Here is a 22170-nt window from a genome sequence, read left to right as displayed (position 1 = left end):
TGCAGGCCGCGCGTTCCTCTTGGGATTTTAGCGCGCACTGTTAAAGTGCAGCGTGTTTCATTTGAAAACCTAGTGATCGTTTCTTGCACTAAGTGCAATAAAATTGACACCGTCGTTAGGACTCGGTGCCGAGTGCAAGTGCAATAAAATTTCGCGAAAATGGTGGATAATATGGAGCGAAAAGCTTTACAATCGTTAGATTTATTAGCGTCCTCCAGCGACGAAGATGAATTATCGACTTATTTGAATACGGCTCAGGGGGCTCTTATTAAGCCCAAAATCCAAAATCTTATTGATGATGTAGTGTATAAATTAACCGACATAGAGGTCGGTAAATAGTACTTTTTTCTAGATCAATAATCAATAAAAATAACAAAAAATTATTCATCAGTTCAAGGATCATTTTCGAATGAGTCGGGAGACTGCATATCAAGTGATTGATATTCACGAGGACTCGCAGTATTATCCAAAAACCGCAGATGCACTCGCTACTTCAATTTCAGCGGAAAATCATGTTCTTTCATTCCTCTGGTAAGTGCTCTTTTTCAAATTTCAATGCGTACATAAAATTTAAAATAGTTCATAAATCATGTTTAACCTTCAGGTTTGCTGGAAATAAAACCTGCTTGCGAGATACCTCACAACGGTTAGGTATTGGGCTTACTACTCTATTTCGTCAAAACGTGAGAGTTACGGACTTTTTAGTAAGCATTGCACCTGTTGTAATAAGGTTTCTCAAATCCGTTGCGGAAAAAGCTCAAACCAAAGGAGAATTTTCAAAGGTAGGATGCATTATAAAGACAATTATGAATTGTATTTTCCTTTTTATTCCTTGAATAGTTTGATACCTACATACAGGAAAAGTATCCTTGCATCAAGAACAATTTTATGCTTGAATCAAGTTCCAAATTCGTACTTCGATCAAGAATAATTTGCACGAATCCAAGAACATTTTATTTTTGATTGAAGAACGTTGTTATTGTTGATTCAAAGTAGTTTTTTCTATGTATCTATATACATTAGACTGTATCAAAAAAATTGACTATTTTTTTTTTCAATGGTATACTGAAAATATTGTTCAAGATGACGAAAACGAAATACCATAAAAATTTTAGATTTTAATATTGATATTTAGAGGTGCCTCATCGCGATTTTCTACTTTCCATAAGAATAACATGGCAAAAATTGTTCTTGCTCCTTGCGATTTTCATAACTAGATAACGACGCGTCGTACAGAAAATTCATAGACATGTTTTTGTAGGAAATTGAACGTTCTACAAAAAAGGTCTCTTGTCATTTTACGATAAATCTACTCCTTCAAAAGTTATTAGAGGTTATATATATATATCAGGTTTCAGGGTTTCCTCGAGTGTTCGGTTGTATTGACGGAACATCCGTAAATATCCGAACTCCAGCACACAAGATAAAATCGACTTGCACTACCAGGCATGATTTACCCGCTATCACTTTGCAAGCTGTCTGCGATTATGATAAAATGTTTATTGATGTTTTCACAGGTGCGCCTGGAAAAATAAATGATGCCAGAGCTTATAAACTTTCTGATGTCAGTGAAAACCTGCCAATGATATGTGAAAAAAAAAATACCATATATCAGGGGAAGTGCTTACCCATTGCGGGAGTGGCTTCTCACACCATACAAAGATTATGGGAACTTAACAGCGAATGATGCAAAATTTAACAAAAAATTTTCAGCAACGCGAGTCCTAATTGAAAATACATTTGGAATTTGGAAAGGTCGATTCAGACAACTTTTGCAATTGGAATTACATTCAGTTGATAAAATCACCAAATTTATTATAGCATGTTGCGTCTTGCACAATCTTTGCATTGACAATGATGATTTTCTAGAGGGATCTGTTGATGATAACGACCGAAACGACGACATTGGCGAGTACAATGACCTAGAAAGTGTGCTCAAAAGACGTGGTGATTTGAAGCGAGATGCTATCAAAAACAGTTTGGATTACTTGTAACTGAGTAGTTGGCAATTATAACTGTACATACATGATACTTGTAAGAGATAATACCTGCTAGAACCTTGAAATTGGCTACGTTGCCTTTCAATTTTACAATCAAATTTTCTTCCAAATTATAAGTCCTCTTAAATTTTTACCCCTTTTGAAAATCCAATCTACAGGTACAAAACTATTGTTATTTATCAGATTTTTCAAAGACTCAAACGGGTATATTCACATATATTAATGTTTACTCATCAATAAAAGTAATCACATTTGAAAAATTAGTCATTCATTTTATTTTTTAATATTTTAAAACGATATGGTAAAAATAAATCGCATATCGAACAGTTCATAGTCAATAATATAGTATATAATATCAACATCAATAATATAATACAACATATGCAGGCAATTATGTTTACATACAAGTAACAATTTGCGTTTTATGATATTACTGTAATGATATACTCATACTTGAATTGCAGAATAATCAAAATAATAATAAACATGTTTCAATGTGACTTAAGCAATTACTTGACCCGTATGTTTGAAAGAGACGCAACGAAATATGCGATTCTGAAAAGAGTTCGGAATGATGCAAATAGAAAATAAATGGGGAAAGGTGTTCGAAACTTGACTTGATACTATATAATATTAATCATCACATGTATAGAATACGTAGTCGTTACGCATTAATAGGTATTATCCATATTTACTTTTTGAAGGTTTTTTTGAACGGCTAGTATAGTGGAGGGACTATTACACACGGAGTATTATAAAATAAAAGTAGTAGTAATAGTTATTATAAAATCAAAGTATTAGTGTAAAAAAAAAGAATAAAATTAGTACATACATACAAAAAACTAATCTCGAATCGAGAATAAAAGTATTCTTGATTCAAGAATGGTTTTCTCTGTGTGTATGAATCTTCAATTTATAGTATTTTACGTATCGTTTTTGGAAAAGAGTTCGCGTATTTGTTGTAGTGTTTCCGAATGTCTTTGTGCTTTTGCTTTCTCCTTTGCTTCATGAATTTCTCAGAGAACGTTTTGGATGAACTTTTGACGTTTCGAACGTATTGGGTTTTCAATTTCGGACGTTTTTTTAACCACCCGAGTAACCGTAGCTCTCCGCAGAATTTCTGGCTCAATGCTATCGTCTAGAGCAGCAATTAGACGCATTTCAGTTTCAAATAGTACATCAATTCATGACGACTCCGAGGTTGCATTGTTTTCTACAGCTACCTTTCTTCTTTTTAAGATCGTTTTATAACGATTCTCCACCTGTAGCGGAGATTTCTTAACTTTCAATTGGTTTTGCAAATCTACCAAAATTCGTTCCCACATCTTTTTTTTTGCTTAAACCGCTTCATTGGTCCAACGAAATTCAGGTACTTTGCATATTTTTCAAAAACAAAAGCTGTTATAGCGTCTTGCCACTTTTCAGATGAACTCTCTGCAAGAAATTACTGCTTTGAGCATATTCAATTGTAAGTGGTTGTGTTATTTATTATTATGTAATCCAATCACTTACCCACATCGTCCGTTTTTCACTATTAGCGGAACAAGTTTGGGAATCGTTGACCAGTTCTTCTCCCAGGTAATTGGGAATCTGTATGTTATGTGTAAAATTTAAAATAAAATCTTAGGCCATTTGTCAACTTCCACATAAAATTATTAATAAAAAACAATATTTCGTATGGCCCACATTACCAAGGAAAACCTCTCTCATTATATCTGAATTACAGATATTTTCGTTTGGACTAATCCCCAAGTGAAGTAAAGAACAGGTTTTCACAGTATGTAAAACATACGAGGAGGTGAAAGCATCGTCTGAAAAGTTAACAGTTTAGATTACCATGGATCGTGGCAAAAGAGACTGATAGAACAATCTTATCTGTTTTTAGAAGAACAGCTGTTTCTTCAGTTTCCGTGAATGGTACGACTCGGTTGAGGATTTGGGAATTGACTGTTTCCATTGCCGCACCGTCTAGGCTTGTACTTGGCGTATTGATACTTTTAAATTTAATGCCACAATTGCCGAAAGAAGCCATCGTTTAGGGTATTAACGTTGTGTTACAAGTTTTGGCGCGTTTCTGTTTGCGTTTCCTGGCGACTTCGCGCGTTTCACTTGAACCGCACCAAACGCGCACTAGCGCGGAATCTGTGAAGTGCGTGAAATCACCAGTGCAAAGTGGTAGCGCTCTAAGTGATGACAAGTGGTGAACGCTATAAGAATATCGTAAAACTATCGAAAGAGAGATTAAACAGTTGAAATTACAGCAGCGTTTCAAAGAACTTGTATATATATATGACTTATATATATATTAGGCTGATTCAAAAAAGACAACCAATTTTTTTTTTTCAAAATCCTCACACAAAAACTTCCGAGAAGGTGTAAAAAAACGCCTGTAAAAAGCAGAGCCCTTAATATTATTATTAAGAGGTCGCGCATCGCAAATTTCTATTTCCCGTTTAAATAACATAGGAAATTTTTTTTTTAAACTTTAGAATTTTATATTTTTAGAACGGCTCATTGAACTACCGGACCAAAGCATATTTTTGTAGGAAATTTGACGCTCTACAAAAAAGGTTCTTACGAAGTTTTCGATAATCACACTCCTTTAAAAGTTATTCGAGGTCTATGGTTGTTAGACCCATTCCGACTTTGTAGAAACTCGGTATTTTGATAATTCCGCAATAGCAAATTTCTTCCTCGCTATTGTTCGACCGCCGATTTTAGACAGGACAGGATAATCCCCTATTGTCTACAGAACCCAATTTTGACTTTAAGCACTCAAAATTTTGATTTCTTCAATAATCTTGCGAAAACAAATTTCTTATACGTCTTTATTGTCACCCAGTACATATCGCGTATCATCGTTCTCTTATGACAACACACATGCCCGCCAATGCGTGGGTAGACTCACTGTCCGACGCTGATCCAAACAAGGAATGAGAGGTCCGTTCACTTTCAATATCTGGTATATTACCTGTTCGTCGCCACCGTTTGCTTAATTACTGCAAACAACACGGTTTGGACATGGACAATTCCCCCGCTCTCGATAACCCTGATACCGGCTCTACCAGTAGGAGACATCGACAATACCGTGTTACCTGCACAAGTGCAGCATATCGATATTGCATCCGATGCCGAAGATGGAGCTCGCGGACTGATCCAACCATCGAATGATTTTCCCGATACCGTAGCGAGGGGCGCGATCCGAAAACAACCACCGGAACTGCAGCCTAGCCGAATTAGCCCGAGGAATATGCCGCCAGAGTTCTTATCAAATGTCAATCAACCTATCGAGACACTTTTTGTCCGTCGACCATTAGAATCACGAGAATATCGCCAGAGTGATCCGCCGTGTTACGACTATCGCGACATACCGCCACCGGACCTGCTTTCCGCGCTTATGATTAGGATGACAATGCATACAATTTTCCGCAACCAAATCGCAATACCGCGTCATGTCACCCGCTAGACCTACAGCTTTAGCCGCTTACGAAGTAATGCGTAAGTGGAACTTGAAATTTTCTGGGGCGCGTAACGAGAACGCCGAAGCATTTTTGGAACGCATCGAGGAAGGTCGATCGCTGATTAACATCCGAGACGACGATATCATTAATAGCATACCCTTTTTCTTATCGGGAGTAGTAATATATTGGTTCCGCAGCAAACGCACTTCTTTCAGCTCTTTCGCTGATTTTAAAGACGCGTGGCGCAGACGCTTTGTCAATCCAGAATTTCAATTCGCGCTGAGGGAAGAGATCCGTAGACGAACCCAGGGTGAATTTGAATCCGTGTCAGACTATTTAACATACATGAGAGCATATTTTGACAGTTTAAGGCCCGCGTGGCCAGAGGACGTGCAAGTAGATTACGCATACCGAAATTTATTACTGCGACTTCAAGTACTCATTAGACGGAACGAGATACAAGGTATCGACGAGCTAGAAGATATCGCAAGTAGGATAGGGGTTAGTTTCCGCGTCGCAAGCAGTTATCAACCGCCACCGACACCAGAAAAATCCGTATTACCCGAGTTAGCATATCACGGGCAACATAATACCCGAACCCCGCGCAACAACGTAGTATCGCTCAATTTCTTTGAAGACGCTCAGGGTTACGAACCGGAACTAGCCAATGCCGCTCAGATTTCTAAACCACCGTCGGGTCAGAGGCCATCGCCTAGTAAAAATACTGCGAAATTCCAGCAACCAAACACTAAGCAATTTCTATTTCGTCACCCGAATAATTTCAATCCCGGCAATACCACGCCAATAGCCGATACCGCGACTCAAACAGGCACTAATACTGATAAGACCGGCAACCCATTTGTACCAAACGCCAGTTCCACGAACACGGGCCCAAGACGCCAGTTCGTATGCTACAAATGCAAACAACCCGGCCACAGGTATTCCGAGTGCAGTAAGCCGGCTACCGGACTATTTTGCTACCGGTGTGGAAAAGAGGGATATACCAAAGCCACGTGCCCAAACGACTCTGCGGGAAACCACTAGGGGAGCCGCAAGAACGGGTAACCGCGGATACAACTCCATGTCCCGAGTCGATAGGTTTCTGTAGTCCAGTTCAGACACAAAATTATATGCCGTTATTATTCCTCACCTTCTATGTCTTATCGCAGCCAATACGAGCTTTATTTGACTACGGATCGTCTCGCACTTTTATCGGATCTGGAACATTATCGCTAGTAAACTCGTTAGGTCTTCCAATTTCACCCTCTCGCTTAGGACCTGTAAACATGGCCGCTGGCCAAGAAGCCGTGATCACCGGTGAAGTTGAACTGCTAGTATCGCTTCAAGGTGTGCAACACAATATTCTCGCTCGTTGAGTTCCTAGTCTCAGCTTCTCGTGCATTATCGGCACAGATTTCATTCAAACTTTCGGAATGATCGTAGACTTTGCCGCCTCCACATGGCACTTTAAAGATGAGCCTGATAGAGTATTTGCGTTTAATGACGATCCTCCTATAGCATTCAACCCATTCTGCAATGGTTTGACCACTCCATCCGACCAACAAAACACCGAGTTAGAGACGTTCCTCCTAGCAGAAATACCGCTCATGCCTGAGCATATAGGTACCACTAGTTTAGCTTCCCATTGAATCGATGTGGGGAATCCGACAACGATCATACCGCATCTCGCCTAAAATCCAAGAGGCTATCAACGAGGAGGTTGACAAAATGCTCGCAGCAGGCATAATAGAGCCATCACATAGCACGTAGGCTAGTCCCATAGTAATGGTCAAGAAACCCAATGGGTCCTATCGCTTTTGCATAGATTTCCGTCAAGTTAATCAAGTCTAGAAAAAAAGACGCTCATCCGCTTCCGAGGATGGACAGCATTCTCCACCATCGATTTAAGTCAGGCATATTATCAAATACCGCTAACTGAGGATAGTCGAGAAATTACCGCGTTCATAGTTCTCGGAAAACGGTTATGCCATTTTACAGGGATGCCTTTTGGCTTAACCGGAGCTCCCACGACCTTTCAACGATTGTTAGATCGCTTAATAGGCCCTGACATGGATCTACATGCATTTGTGTATCTAGATGATATTATAATAGCTACCAAAACTTTCGAAGAACACCTTTACTGGCTCAGACATGTTTTACGCACTATTCACGCAGCTAACTCAACCATCAATCCGGAAAAAAGCAAATTCTGTCGCTCAGAGGTTGAATATCTTGGATTTCTTGTTAATGAACATGGTTTACAAGTAGACCCAGATAAAATCAACCTGTAGTTAACTATCCAGTACCGACCAACGTCAAACAAGTCAGACGGTTTCTAGGAATGGCATCATGGTACCGCCAATTTATTCCCAATTTTGCTACCATTACCGAACCATTAACTAGACTTTCAAAGAAATCCCAAGCTTGGATTTGGGATCAGGAACAAGATACTGCGTTTAGTAACCTCAGAACACATTTAACTACCGCACTAACTTTAACGTATCCGAATTTCGAGTTGCCTTTTGTCCTGCAAACTGATGCCAGTAATGTGGGAATCGGAGCAGTGTTGAGTCAGACAATAGAAGAAATAGAACATGTTATCGCATACGCCAGCCGAACCCTGTCAGAGGCAGAAAGAAAATACTCAGTTACGAAATTAGAATGTCCCGCAGTAATATGGGCAATTCAGAAATATCGCGTTTATATCGAAGGGTATCATTTCACGGTCATCACCGACCATAGCAGTCTGAAGTGGCTTCATAAGCTAAAGAATCCCACGGGTAGACTAGCTCGTTGGGCCCTTGCGCTTATAGGCTACGATTTCGAGGTTCTGCATCGCAGAGGCGCGGTTAACGTCTTACCTGACGCTTTATCGCGTATTCCCGAACTATCTGCCGCAATAGTAGACCCATACGATCCTTGGTATGATCACCGAATGAAAGAAGTAGTTTCGCAACCTAGAAAGTTCCCTCATTGGAAAATAGAAGACGATAAACTATATTGTTACCACGAGGACCTAATAGTAGGCCCACTCATTCGGAACTTAGACGCTTGGAAATTAGTCCTTCCCGCAAAACTTCACTCTCGCGCTCTCCAGGAGGCTCATAATGACCCTCAGGCAGGTCACCTTGGTGTAGAAAAATCCTATCGCAGGTTAGCCCTCTCATACTACTGGCCTAGGATGTACCACGACATAGTACAGCATATCAAAGCCTGCGACATATGTCAAAGGAGCAAAGTCAAGCAGCACCTGCTGAGACATCGCAAGGCACCCAAGTAACCACTGCCACTGGTTCAGATGATCCAATAGACTGGGAGTTGTCGCGTGCCACACGCTCCACGGGCACCCAGACCTCCGAACATCGTAAGCACGTCAACATCGCCGACACCCCGTCGGAGGTAATCGGCCAAGAAGAGCAATCGAAACATCAACCAGCCTCACCGAAATCTCCCACCAGACAACCGAGGGAACCCACCACCACCTCCAACACCAAACCACGTTACGCACGACCACCTCAGGGGGGGCGGTCCCCTTACGGGAGTTGCTGGCTGTGGCAGCGCTTCGGGCACAGGAGACCCGCCTGCGACGACCGAACAGACGACGACGTCGTCTGTTGTAAATGCAGTATCTATGGGTACAAACACGAAGATTGCCCGGGGTGCCATCCCGCACCGACTACCGCTGCCGGACGCCCAGAACATTCGGCCGCAGGACCATCCGGAGCCAGAAAATCGCCGTCACCCCCACTAGAGGAACCTGATTTTTACTGGGTACGCCAGGGAGGCGAAAACTACCGCGATTTCCGCCTGTTCTAACCAACCTTATACCGCGCATAATATACTATACTACCCATATCGCAACCTAGAGTAGTGACTATCGGCCGAAATAAACCATTTAGTTGAGCATACGCTGGTGTCACGATTACTTATAACAGTGTCTTTCCCTTCCGCTAAGCTTAAGTCGACTCGTCGAAAGAATTTTGTTACAGGCCAACAATTCAGGATTTTATCTCGTTCTCTGTCAACCACCGGACGAACGCTTTCATCCACAAGTCTAGTAATTTCACAACATATTTACGGTGAGCTAAGCTAAAACTCTTATTTCGCCATGGTTGAATTCCATAAGTCATAAAATGCACTCAACGCTGTTATCTTCCAACCAGTAAAATTGAATTATCGCAAAATTTACAAAAAAAAGACATTGACTGAACTCTTCCGCAATACCCACCCCACACCAAAATAAACCTATCTTCTCGCTTAATCAAACTTCTCCTCAGCTTTCTTTTCTTCCATACAAGTCAGTCAGGTCAAATAATCAGAAGCTACGCTACCGTAACAAGCCAGTCAGCCGTACTCCAAATGTCAGTCTAAAAATCCAAGTATCGCACAAAGCAAAAGTAACACTCTGTCTATCGCACAATCTCTATCTACTCCAGTCGCACAGTCACATGCAAGTAACAAACTTCCTGGTTTCACTGATAGTAGAAGACCTCATCGGTCCTCTGTAAGGAGGGGGGAGTTATGATGTGGTACTTTATACCCCGTCACATGGTTTGAATATCGCACTCCTTATTCTCAGAATGTTGCTAAAAAGTAACGAAAACACGTCTGAGGCCAATACTCCAAAAAGAACGACTAATTAATTTCTAAGTGAGACTTATTTATTAAGCTAATTCCTGTCTTTTTTTTTATCTTTGTATCGCACTACGAGAACTATCTTCAACGACACCGCTTCGAGGGAACCGAATATGGCGAGGCAGAGGTCACGTACCAGGTCAACAGCTAACTACCTTCAACAGATCGGATACTGCAAAGTCAACTTCAGATGGATGCCTACCTAGATTGCGTACAGTGTCGTGCGCGAAGCACAACGAAGACCTCCGATCATTTAGACTTATCGGCCAGAAGCCGAACCATCATTACAACGCCACTGCCGCATGGATGCATTGTAGACGGCGTACAGGGCTGTGCGTCAAAAACACAACAAAGCCTCCCGTCGTGATACTTATCAGCCTGGAGCTGAACCAGCACAATATCTACTGTTCCGCCTACTATACCGCAAAATCGTAGCTGCCTAAAAACATACGGTTTATCGAAGGGCTGCAGCGTGAGGACAAGCCCAAGTAAGACGTGCTTTCGCTACTCTCAGTATTACTTTGCTGTCGCTTACATTTCCGCTAGTGCTTTCTTCTACCTGTTTTCATCTTTCACCTGTTCTCTACTTTTTCTTCTATCTTCGTAAGTGAGGTTTTTCTTTCGATTTCATGAAGCCACGAATTTAGTTGCATTATATCTTTTTATATGCTACTAGGGGCGCCGCCCCTGCGCGCTTCGCGCACCAATCTCGTTTGGCGCACTGTGCGCGCCTCGCAACGTCGGTACTCGGCGCTTCGCGTCTCGTACCGTTCGGCGCTACGGGCCTCAGCCCACTGAAGCTCGGCGCTTCGAGCCTCGCGCTTTTGTGCTCTTCATTCGTTTATTGTTCAGGGAGTAAGAGATGTACTTTCTGGAGTTTCCCACACTAACCTTGTCACCCGATTGAATAGAGTGAATATAAGAGATGTTCTTATTCAGTGTTTTATTATATTACTTTCATCTTTGGGCTGCAGAAGTCCCCTTCTGTGTTGCTAAAACATCGCACCTTATATCTTGATTACTGAATTTGTATTCCCGTCGACCTGGACCACGAATGCTACAGAGCGGTGGTTCTGGACGACGCAAAACATCGTCCCTGCGACATGTACCGATAAGTACCCAATCAAACAGTTCGTAGCGCTGTCCCTGGACGATGAAAAACATCGTTCTCATGCAACACCGTTCGGCTCGTCTACGACTCACCTCCAACTCGTCTCACTGCTCGTGCAGCGCCTCGAATACGCTTGTTCCGACGACCTGGACGACGAAAAACATCGTCCCTCTGACCTGGACCACGAATACGCTGGTTCCTTCGACTTGGGCAACGAATACTACGGAGCGCTGCTTCTGGACGACGAACAACATCGTCCCTCCGACCTAGACGACGAATACGAAGCGCTTCTCCTTTACTATGAAAAACATCGTCCCTCTAACCTGGACCACGAATACGCTGGTTCCTTCGACTTGGGCAACGAATACTACGGAGCGCTGCTCCTGGACGAAGGAAAATACATTCCTGGCGACCTGGACCATGATAACTATGAAGCGCTGGTTATGGACGACGGCAAACACCTTCTCGTCAACCCGCACTACGAATACTACGTAGCGTTGGTCCTGGACGAAGGAAAATACATTCCCGGCGACCTGGACCACGAAAACTACGAAGCGCTGGTCATGGACGACTTTACCCATGTACCGCTTATAATGTATGGTAGATTTAACCGCTAATCTATATGATTCGTTACCCACGATATAACTTTTATAATCGCACCAGTTTTGAGTAACGTACGAAACGATATCTTCCCTTACCTTTAGGTGATTCTCTTGAGTATTATATACACACTGTGATATCGCCCTGAATAAACAATTCCCATCTGGCACCATATTTATAACTTTTACACTCATTTCACTGATTTAATCAATTTATCTTCACTGATTTAATCAATTTATCTCTCTTTTTGAAACTGTTATTTTTGTTGCTACCATAACTACTTAGAACTGAACGCGATTATCTAACGTCACAGTCGGCAATACTGCAAGTATATTTCGGAATGTACCTTTCCTGGAAGCCCTCTCGCAACCTTGACTACGAAACTACTGAGCTCTGTCCCTGGACGACGGAAAACACATTGCCGTCATCCCGGACCACGAATGCTACGTAGCGTGGACCACGAAAACTACGGAGCGCTGGTCCTGGACGACAATCAAAATCCTCCTATCGACCTGGATCACGAATACTACGGAGCGCTGATCCTGTACGACGGAAAATACATTCCCGTCATCCTGGACCACAAATACTACGGAGCGCTGATCCTGGACTATGGAAAAAACACTCCCGGCAACCTGGACCACGAAAACTACGAATCGCTGGTCCTGGACGACAATCAACATCCTCCTATCCACCTTGACCACGAATTCTAGGGAGCGCTACTCACGGCAACCTGGACCACGAAAACTAAGTGGCGCTAGTCCTCGACGACGGGATACACATCCTCGGCAACCTGGACCGCAAACACTACTGAGCGCTGGTCCTGGACGACGGCAAACACCTCCTCGTCAACCCACACTACGAATACTACGTAGCGCTGGTCCTGGACGAAGGAAAATACATTCCCGGCGACCTGGACCACGAAAACTACGGAGCGCTGGTCCTGGACGACGGCAAACACCTTCTCGTCGTCCTCTTAAAAACTCTAACTTCATGCGTCTAACAATTTCAATCTTAAAAACGCTAACTTCATTAATCTTCAAAAACCTTTTTTTATATATAGATAGATAGATAGATAGATAGATAGATAGATTATTACCTATTATCGATTTCCTCTCTTATCTCACAGCTTGCTCTGCGTGAGCCACGTGGGCTCGTATCGTATTCCCTTATTATCTTATATCTTCTTCTCTCTTGATATCTAATATTGCAAGTAATTTCGCGACTGGTTAGTTTACTATTAAATTGTAGTGACTATTACCCATTTCCGTGATTTTATCTCGTTTGAATGATTTTCTGATATCGCTGAATTGCAGCGCCTTACTTATGCTTGATTAGAGTATCTCTGATTATCTTGTCTTATGAGAATTTCTGACTTATTGTTGTCAGTAGTGATTGGTAAATTAATTAGCTTATAAAGTCTCTGATTCTGTCTATCATTCCGTTTCCTGATATCTAATATTTATTTTCTCTTTATCTCTTTTATAATTTCTTAACTATCGTTTCTTTGATTTCTTAATAGTTTCGGATTTAATTATTACCGAATATCTTGGAGTAATTATATCGTACGCGTACCGCTTGCGCGATCTCATGTCGCTGCGCGGTATAGCCGTTGGTCTCTTTTGACATTGGAGTATTGTGCCGCACCGAATAACACCTTTTTCACTGCTTTCTTTGCTAATACCGCTGTCACGTAGTTTGTCCGTAGATCTCTAGTTTGTAATATATCGCATTATACTATTTCTTCTCTGTAATACCTGTTCTTAATACATCAAGATATCTGTCTCTTGTTTGCCTTGATTATAATATTTCGTCGTATCGAATATATCGCAAGCTAGAACCTACGTATTTCTCTAATTTCTATTGTAATCTCTATCATACCTGTTTTGTATTATTTCGTCATATCGGATTCTTTGTAACTTCGCTTCAACTATCGAATTATCTAATTGACTTGTAATCCTTGCTTTCTCTATCAATTGTAATATCTCTTGCTTCCTGATTAACTGTAATATCTCTTGCTTTCTTCTGTCAATTGTAGTATTTTCGTATCCTCTATCTATTATCGTGCCTTATTAGTTTTAACTACACATTGCTGCGATTATTCCATATTTATGTGATTATATTTCTCTCGCCATACTATGCTGGTTGACTTGAATTGTAACAATTAGTTTTGAGAACCTTAGATTGTGCATTGCATGCTAGCCTATTTCGCCTGCTTTGTAAACTTGCTGATTGTTATATCGAGTAATAGTATCGCGATTACACCCGTTCATACCGCTAAATCGCACGAATAATTGTACCGCTGACGTGTTACCTCTGAATCAAACTTTCTCTCTGGCTGTATTTGAATCTCTGCTCATCTTTTCAATACACGTGATACTATTACATTTTCTTTGATTTTGTGTTTTATCGAATTGAATATGACCCCTCCCCTCTACCATCATCTTTATCTACTGAGTAAGCTGTGCAAAACCGTCGTAGAATCTGATCTATTTCGTTTATTTCGTATTCTCTATTTATCGTATCTCTGACGCTACTGCGTCTGGCGCTCAACAATCATATCTTTCTCTAATTATCGTTTTTACCTAGTGATCAGGTCAGTAACTGCGCCGTAGGGTAGCGTGATTTTCCCTCCCTCAAGAATTACTGGTTTTCAAAGATAAACTACGCACTTATCACGTTTCTCTCTTTTTTTTTAAAGAAAAGCTCACGTTACAAAATGGCCACGTGAGGCCAGCATAAGTAACATATATATATTGTAACACGGCGATTTGCACCGCGTTATATGACCTCCGATATCCCCGTTATCGTGAAAAGGCAGCAAGGATTATTGGCAGTCGATATGGTCACTGATATAATCTTAATTACTATTACTAATTTCTTTCGATTTTGTTTCCCTTTCTTCCCACCTATCCCGAGCTATCCTGAGCGATAAAGGCGGAGAGAGAGAGGAGGGAAAAGAGCAGCTACCGACAATCCGACTCTGAGGGTACATCTACAAGGATGAAACCATCCTGGCAGGTGGCTCAACGCCTCGCAGTTAGTACCCGTGCCTCCCCCGCATACGTTCCCGAGAGCTACGAGGCTGCCGCCAACAACATCATCCACGGAGCCGAGAAATGCGAGCGAATCTGCTCGCCTGAACGACATGCCCACTCAGCTGTTTCGTCGTCCTGGCCCGAAGAAATTAAAATTCGACCAGATCATTCATGAGGGATGTCCACGGCCGTAACGTGATGATTACCAACAACCTCGGGAACATTAAAGAGCCCTCTACTGGCTCAGTACCGCTGAAAGTACCGCCCACGCATCTTGAAGGGGTTAGGCACGGCGAAAGCTGTGTGTGCTGCGAGGCCTGCCAGAAATCATGCCCAAGAGGTGCTGCCAACTAACGTCCCGCCTAAGAAGTTCGGCAGGCAACGCCGCTGCAACAACGACGCTGCGCGGAAGAGTCCCCGAACGACTTACTTCTGCATCTTGACTTGGTCTGATCAGACGTGTTCTCTATCGTGCCTTGCTGCTTTTCTTTTTATCGTTTATATCGTTCCTCTGTTTTCTAATCCCTCTTATCGTTACCAGACTTTTCTCTTTTATCGTTTTGTGTCGTTTAGTGAGCCTGTGTCATAAACTATTAACCAGGACTCTAATTATTGTGTGTGAGACACCGATCCCGTTCTACTAACGTAAGTGAGCTTTTGTTACCGCTCGAACCCCCGAGACGCGATTGCTTATCTTTTGTCTTGGTGACCGTTTGGGTCGTAATTTTCCGTATCTCGGGTTTTCGTGTGGCTTATTAATTTATTTAATGACCATTTCGACGAGCCTAACTAATTACTAACGTCCCTAATTTTGTTCCCGAATTTTTCTGTTAATTTTACCCCGCATGGCCCCCTCACCCCGCGTCCGCGTGGCCACGGCGTCATTCTAGGTTTTTGTGTTTTCGGGTAATTTAACTGTTATATCGTGAAGAAATGTTGTTTCGATTATCGTTCTCGTTTAATTAAATATTGTACTTGATCTCGTTATCGTGTTACCGTTCATCAAAAATTGTATCGTGTAATATTGCGCAATAGCGTCGGTTGCGGCCATCTTTGTGGCTTCGTTGTTTGAATCGTCCCCGCGCTATCTCCCGCTACCGCGTGGCGCTGAATTCGATATATCGAAATATCGCGGTGAACCGAAGCCGCGCCACGCCACTGTGCCTTTCGAGAGCTGTCGAGTTATAAATCGAGCGCTCCCTGGGTGGTTACGCCACCGTACCTTCTTTCCGTTGTGCCGTGAGCCGCGTAACCGTACGCTCCTCTTTAATGTAGATTCAGCGCGTGCGCAATAAGTAGTATATCTCGTATTGTTTAAAATATCGTTACCGGTCATAATTTAACGTTAAGACTTTTGTTACTATTATTTTGTAATTAGACGAGTTCTAGTCTTGTGACAGCTGACGCTGTATATCCCGTTTTCGACTCCTTTGTATTATATCGAGTCTTTCGTTACCAGCTGTCACGTTGCGTTTATTCCGTACCTTATTCCGTTAAGCTTTCTTGTATCTCGCTTATCGAAGATTGTCTTCCAATTTTAGTTATCGTTATTATTCTCGCGTTGTATTAAGTTTACGATTACTTGTATCTCGCTCATTGAAGATTGTTTATAGCCATTTAAGTTACTATCTTAATTTTGTAACGAGTTTCTTTATATCGTCCGTGTATTTCGATCAGAGAAGATTGTTTTATTTTCGTTATGCTATTATTTCCGTTTCCTGTATCGAGTCTTTTAAATTATCCTTTCTTTGTCACCACTCTTCCTCAAAGACTGTGTACGATCTAGGTAATTTTGAGACCCACGTCCGTCCCTGTTAATAAACTAACATTTCGTTACCTTTACTCTTGGGCAATTTTTATAATAGAAAAGTGTGTTGTCCGTTCACTATCCGGCCACTCCCCTTCGCCAAATACTGAGCTACCGAGTTCCCTTCTCCCTTTTTCCCTATTATCTTTCAGATTATCGTGGTACAGCGTACCTGGCGCCCAACAAATTTTCCTCCTGTTTATTTCGGAGAATTATTACTTTGCAGCCTGATTCCCCGATTTAACAATTCCTTAATTTCGTGACGTATCGTAAGCCTCATTTGTCCTCATCCTTGCTGCTGACACGATCCTCAGTAGGCATGCATCGATTGACGGGTCGCAATATATATATATTGAAACTGTTTTGTGTTTTAAATAAAATATGGGTACGTGAGCTTAGTTAACGGAATCAATAAAAGGCGTTATGTAAAATATTTGGAGGAAAATTGCTTTAATGGCAATAGGTGTTTCTCGTTTTAAGTCTGAAACAGGACTGTTTTTACAATAATAGCGGTTGACGCAGCAACCCTATTCATTTGATGACATAAGAAGACTTAGTTTTCTTGCGTCACATGCCGACTACTAGATCATTAGAAAAGGGGGTAAAACGGGTGATTTTACCCTTTGTAACACTACTCCCCCCTGAGGAAAAGAGTCGTCCCGACTCGTACAAATTGAAACAATAATGAATTTGATCTAACAGACGGTGCTCGAAGGTGAGTCGGAGCTGTGGCTCTAAAAATTCAAAAACTCCCTTTCTGCTATCTGGCATTTGCCCACAGTCTCAAGGTAAACCACAGAAAACCTTGAGCAGATAGTCGAGCATTAAGCGGAATTTAAGATTTTATGTGCTGTGTTTTCACAAAGGTTAGTGTAAAAGTGTGTAGTGTACAACTTCGTGTAAAATCCGAAGGAGCGGTCAGTCTCAAAATTTCGGAAATCAGGATGATCCAATCGAGCCAAAATGATTCGGAGAGAGGACCACGGGGACAGGAGAGGTTCTTATAAGAGTCCAAATCGACGGTGGCCTTAGGAGGATTTTTGGGCTTCTTCTCAACCTTTGGGAACGAGGGAGAGGAAAGGAAGCGAGCCGGTTCCAAATTCTTTCGGAAACTGCACACCCTAGATTGGGAGGACAAACGTGAGTGAAGGCAGACCAATCCGAATTCGCTAAGCGAATTTGGGAAAAACACGGATCGTATAGATTTTATTTTCATTCGAAAGAGAGAAAATAAACGATCTTATCTGGATTAATGTGGAGTGTTTCTTCAAAATTGGGGCCTTTAGTCATCCTCAGGTTCCAGGAGAGGGTAAAAGAAAAACGGGTTTTGTTATAAAGCAACCTGAAAAAGTACTGACAAAAACTGACACATGGGTTAGAAAAATGCGAAAATCAAATAATCGCTTGCCGATCATGAACATAATAATCGTGGCTCCATTCAGACTATAAAGAAATCAGAGCCGGTCCGACACAAAACTCGATTCCAAAAGAAGAATTTTCTAGAAGGAAACAAAACCAATCTCGAAAACAAAAAAAAAAAAAAATAACAAATTTCTGGATTCAAACAACCATTGTGAAAAAAGTTGTCGAAGAAATATGACGTCTGAAATCCACGCTTCTCGCAACGCCGGAGTCCTAGCGAGGAGGTTTGGCTTTGATTTTTCCCAACTAAGTCCCGAGGAAGTACAACTGAAATTCGGAGAGGAATGGGAAAAACTGAGATGTGGTTTCCTTAACGAAACGCACATTAAAGGACAGCCAGGTCTTTTATGTTATCAGTGTCACCTCCTAAATTAAGTTTTTTTTTATTTTCTCTAAGATCTACTCATGATCTTTCCCTAATTTCAATTCTTTTTTTTACTATATTCTGGCAGTCCGGCTCCTGAATCTTCAAGTTCGAAAGTGTGGTTACACGTTACGACCGGGGAACCTGGACCTAATTGTAGGAGGTGCAGAGGGAGTCTGCTGATTGGTTCCATAAAAGAAACTTCGTCATGATACAGTTGTCAGAGAGTTAAAAACGAATTAATGAAAATTACCGAAATTTCTTTTCATCTTTACGGAATCTAACTTAAGTTTAATGTATTGTTACACTTTTTAGTGTAACGAATAAAACGAGGGTAAGAAGCTTAGTTAGGTGAGCAATTAAAAGGCGCTAAATGAGAAATATGCTTTGAGAAAAATGTATTTGGGGTAAAGAACGTGTTATCAGCTCAAAGTCTGAAACAGATCTGTTTTTACAATAATAGCGGTTGACGCAGCAACCTTATTCATTTGATGACATAAGAAGACTTAGTTTTCTTGCGTCACATGCCGACTACTAGATCATTAGAAAAGGGGGTAAAGCGGGTGATTTTACCCTTTGTAACACTACTCCCCCTTGAGGAAAAGAGTCGTCCCGACTCGAACAAATTAAAACAATAACGATCTTGATCTAGTATACGACGCTCGAAGGTGAGTCGGAGCTGTGGCTCTAAAAATTCAAAGACTCCCTTTCTGCTATCTGGCATTTGCCCACAGTCTCAAGGTAAACCACAGAAAGCCTTGAACAGATAGTCGAGCATTAAGCTTAATTTTCAAAATTTTATGTGCCATGTTTTCACAAAGGTCAGTGTAAAAAGTGTGTAGTGTATAACTTCGTGTAAAATCCGAAGGAGCGGCCAGTTTCCAAATTCCGGAAATCAGGAAAATCCAAATTTGGTCAAAATGATCCGGGGAAAGACCACGGGAACAGGAGAGGAAAAGGAGGCGAGCCGGTCCCGAATTCTTTCGGAAACTGCACACCCTAGATTGGGAGGACAAACGTGAGTGAAGGCAGACCAATCCGAATTCGCTACGCGAATTTGAGAAAAGCACGGATCGTATAAATTTTATTATTTTTAAAAGAGAAAATAAACGATCTTATCTGGATTATCGTTGAGTGTTTCTTTAAAATCGGGGCCTTCAGTCATCCTCAAATACCAGGAGAAGGTAAAGGAAAATCAGGTTACGTCATAAAACAACCTGAAAAAGTGCTGACAAAAACTGACACATGGGTTAGAAAAATGTGAAAATCAAATAATCGCTTATCGACCATGAAAAATACCAATCGTGGCTCTATTCAGATTATAAAGTAATCAGAGCTGGTCCGACACAAAACTCGATTTCAAGAAGAATCTTCTAGAAAGAAACAAAAACTGACAAGAAAAACAGATAAAATTGTCTTCTGAGTTTTAAGTTTTTTTTTTTTTTTTAAGTAATAGCTAAATTCGAGTTTTGATAGTTATGCAAAAATCTGAGTAAATTCGGTTAGCTTTAGTTTCGGCATTAATAACCAAAACGGGGGCGGGTGAAGAAGAAAATGTGCCTCTAATCAACCAATCTTCATGAACTTCATGAATAGTTCTAAGCAATTGCAGAGGAATCTCTGTTTCTTCCTTGCGTGCACGAGAATTAATCCGAACAAAAGAGGTTTCTGGGGAAACTCGCAAATAAACTACGAGATCTACTCTGAGTTTGAATGCTTGAACGAGAGGAGCAGAATTCTCTCTGAGTAAATGAGACTCAAAGTCTCGAAAATATCCTAATCTGCGACGAGCTTCAATAAAATAATCGCCGCTGGAAAATCGATGTTTCCATAATTTTGTCAGGTAAAGAGGTTAATCCTAAGAGGTTAATTTGTTAGAGAGTTTTTTTGCTGAGTTAGAAGTTGGAAGAGGTACCTGCCTGTGGAGGATTATCTTCCCTGATCACTTCTCTATTTCGCCAATTATAAGCGTTTGAATCCGAGCTTTGCGTCTGAGACTCTGCTTTGCGTTTTAACGCGAAGCAGTGATTGGCGTCATGGCCTTTTTGGTTGCAAAATAAGCAAGTGAGGGTAGTAAACCTATTGTCTACTCTCTCATTGACGTACTGAGGTCTTTTAATGTAGTTCTGAGAAGAACCGCGACTATTCTTATCTTTAAAATTTCTATTATTATGGTAATTTTTATTATTTTTCGGGTTATGAGACTCGGTCTCTTCCGAACGACCACCTCTCTTTTCTATAGAGGTGTTATTATCCACCTGTACTTGGCGGAGTTTGCCCGCTCCAAAATATTGTTTTCGCATGGCCTCCACCTCGAGAGCTTTGGCCATTGCCTCTCGTAAGGAAGTTAAACCCGACGTTCCAACGGCCATTTTAACTTCCGGGTCGTTAATAGCGTTTAAAAAAGCTTGTGTCGCTAAAATATTACGTGACGGTTCGTGGTCTGGCAAAGCTATTCGCGACAGTCGCTCTATGTCTTGTCCGAGAGAGGCAAGGTCTTCGTCTCGTCCTTGTCTCCTAGTTTGTAATTGAGCAGTATATAATTTTGTCAAATGATCATTACCGTATCTTAATTTCAACGCGGAGCTGAGCTTTTCGAAGTCAGAAATTTCTTCTTCTGACAAAGCTGTCAATACATTCAAAGCTGGCGTTCTAAGACAAGAGGCAAGGCTATGAGCTTTCATGGCGGAGTCCCATTGATTATGTCTAGCAATTGTATTAAATTGTCTTTCATATTCTGCCCACGGAATTTTTCCGTCAAAAATAGGCGGTTTTAACGCACAGATAGGTTTTTCACATGTTTGAGAGGGGACTCGGAATACTCTCTGATTATCTATTTGATTTGATTGTGGGAAATGAGGTTGAGCATTTGATAGTGGCTCGGGAAAGTAGGTCTCGGTTATTATTCTAGGTCTCGAAATCGGAGAACAGTCAAGTTCTCTAATAAAAGGGACAGACCTTGAATTCTGGGGAGCCTGATCCGAAAAGATCTGGCGAGGAGAAGTCCGGGGTGTCGGGATAGGAACCATCCTGGGAGTGGGTACCGGGGAAACTCTGGGAGTAGCGACCGGTTCTCCAGACTCCTGAGCTTGATTTTTAGCTTGAAGAGCCGACACTGTGGACTGGAATAGCTCGATGATTTGTGTTTCTGAGCGTGTCTGGGCCTCGCGATCCAGTCGACGCTGTTCTTGTTGTTCCTGTAGAAGATCCATCAGATGCTGCTGATGACGTTCAGCTGCTTCACGTTGTTTCTCTGTGGCTTCCTGTTGAGCCTGAAGAACCTTCAGAAGGTCTAAAGCGGTGACGGTGGGCGTTGAAGGTGTTGTAACAGGGGTCACCGTCGGTGCAGCTTCTGGAGCCGCAAAAATTGGCTCGGGAACTTGTAGGTCTCCTCTCAGTGAGGGGCTATCTCCACAACTTTCCCGGCGGCGTGAGCGGGTCGAACGACTGACACTCATCTTCAAATTCGCGCACTGAATTGACTCACGAAAGAAAAGCTTTAAATCCCGATTCTGACACCAGTGTTACACTTTTTAGTGTAACGAATAAAACGAGGGTAAGAAGCTTAGTTAGGTGAGCAATTAAAAGGCGCTAAATGAGAAATATGCTTTGAGAAAAATGTATTTGGGGTAAAGAACGTGTTATCAGCTCAAAGTCTGAAACAGATCTGTTTTTACAATAATAGCGGTTGACGCAGCAACCTTATTCATTTGATGACATAAGAAGACTTAGTTT

General features: G+C 41.7%; 2 long non-coding RNA genes across 2 annotated transcripts; both read right to left on the bottom strand.

Moving 5' to 3' along the window:
* Nucleotides 1-7317: 7317 nt before the first annotated feature.
* LOC124416053 lies at nt 7318-19273 on the bottom strand. The gene is made up of 3 exons (XR_006930751.1): nt 19139-19273; nt 12586-12588; nt 7318-7331 (listed from the first exon to the last, which is right to left on the bottom strand). It is a non-coding gene; the product is annotated as an uncharacterized LOC124416053 (long non-coding RNA).
* On the bottom strand, nt 13217-17471 carry LOC124416052. The gene is made up of 3 exons (XR_006930750.1): nt 17221-17471; nt 14132-14138; nt 13217-13227 (listed from the first exon to the last, which is right to left on the bottom strand). It is a non-coding gene; the product is annotated as an uncharacterized LOC124416052 (long non-coding RNA).
* Nucleotides 19274-22170: the final 2897 nt, after the last annotated feature.

Source organism: Diprion similis, chromosome 2 (genome assembly GCF_021155765.1).
Source record: "Diprion similis isolate iyDipSimi1 chromosome 2, iyDipSimi1.1, whole genome shotgun sequence".
In the NCBI taxonomy this organism is placed as follows: Eukaryota; Metazoa; Arthropoda; class Insecta; order Hymenoptera; family Diprionidae; genus Diprion; species Diprion similis.
Note: the sequence above shows the minus strand (reverse complement) of the source record. Positions and strands in the feature narration are given on the sequence as shown.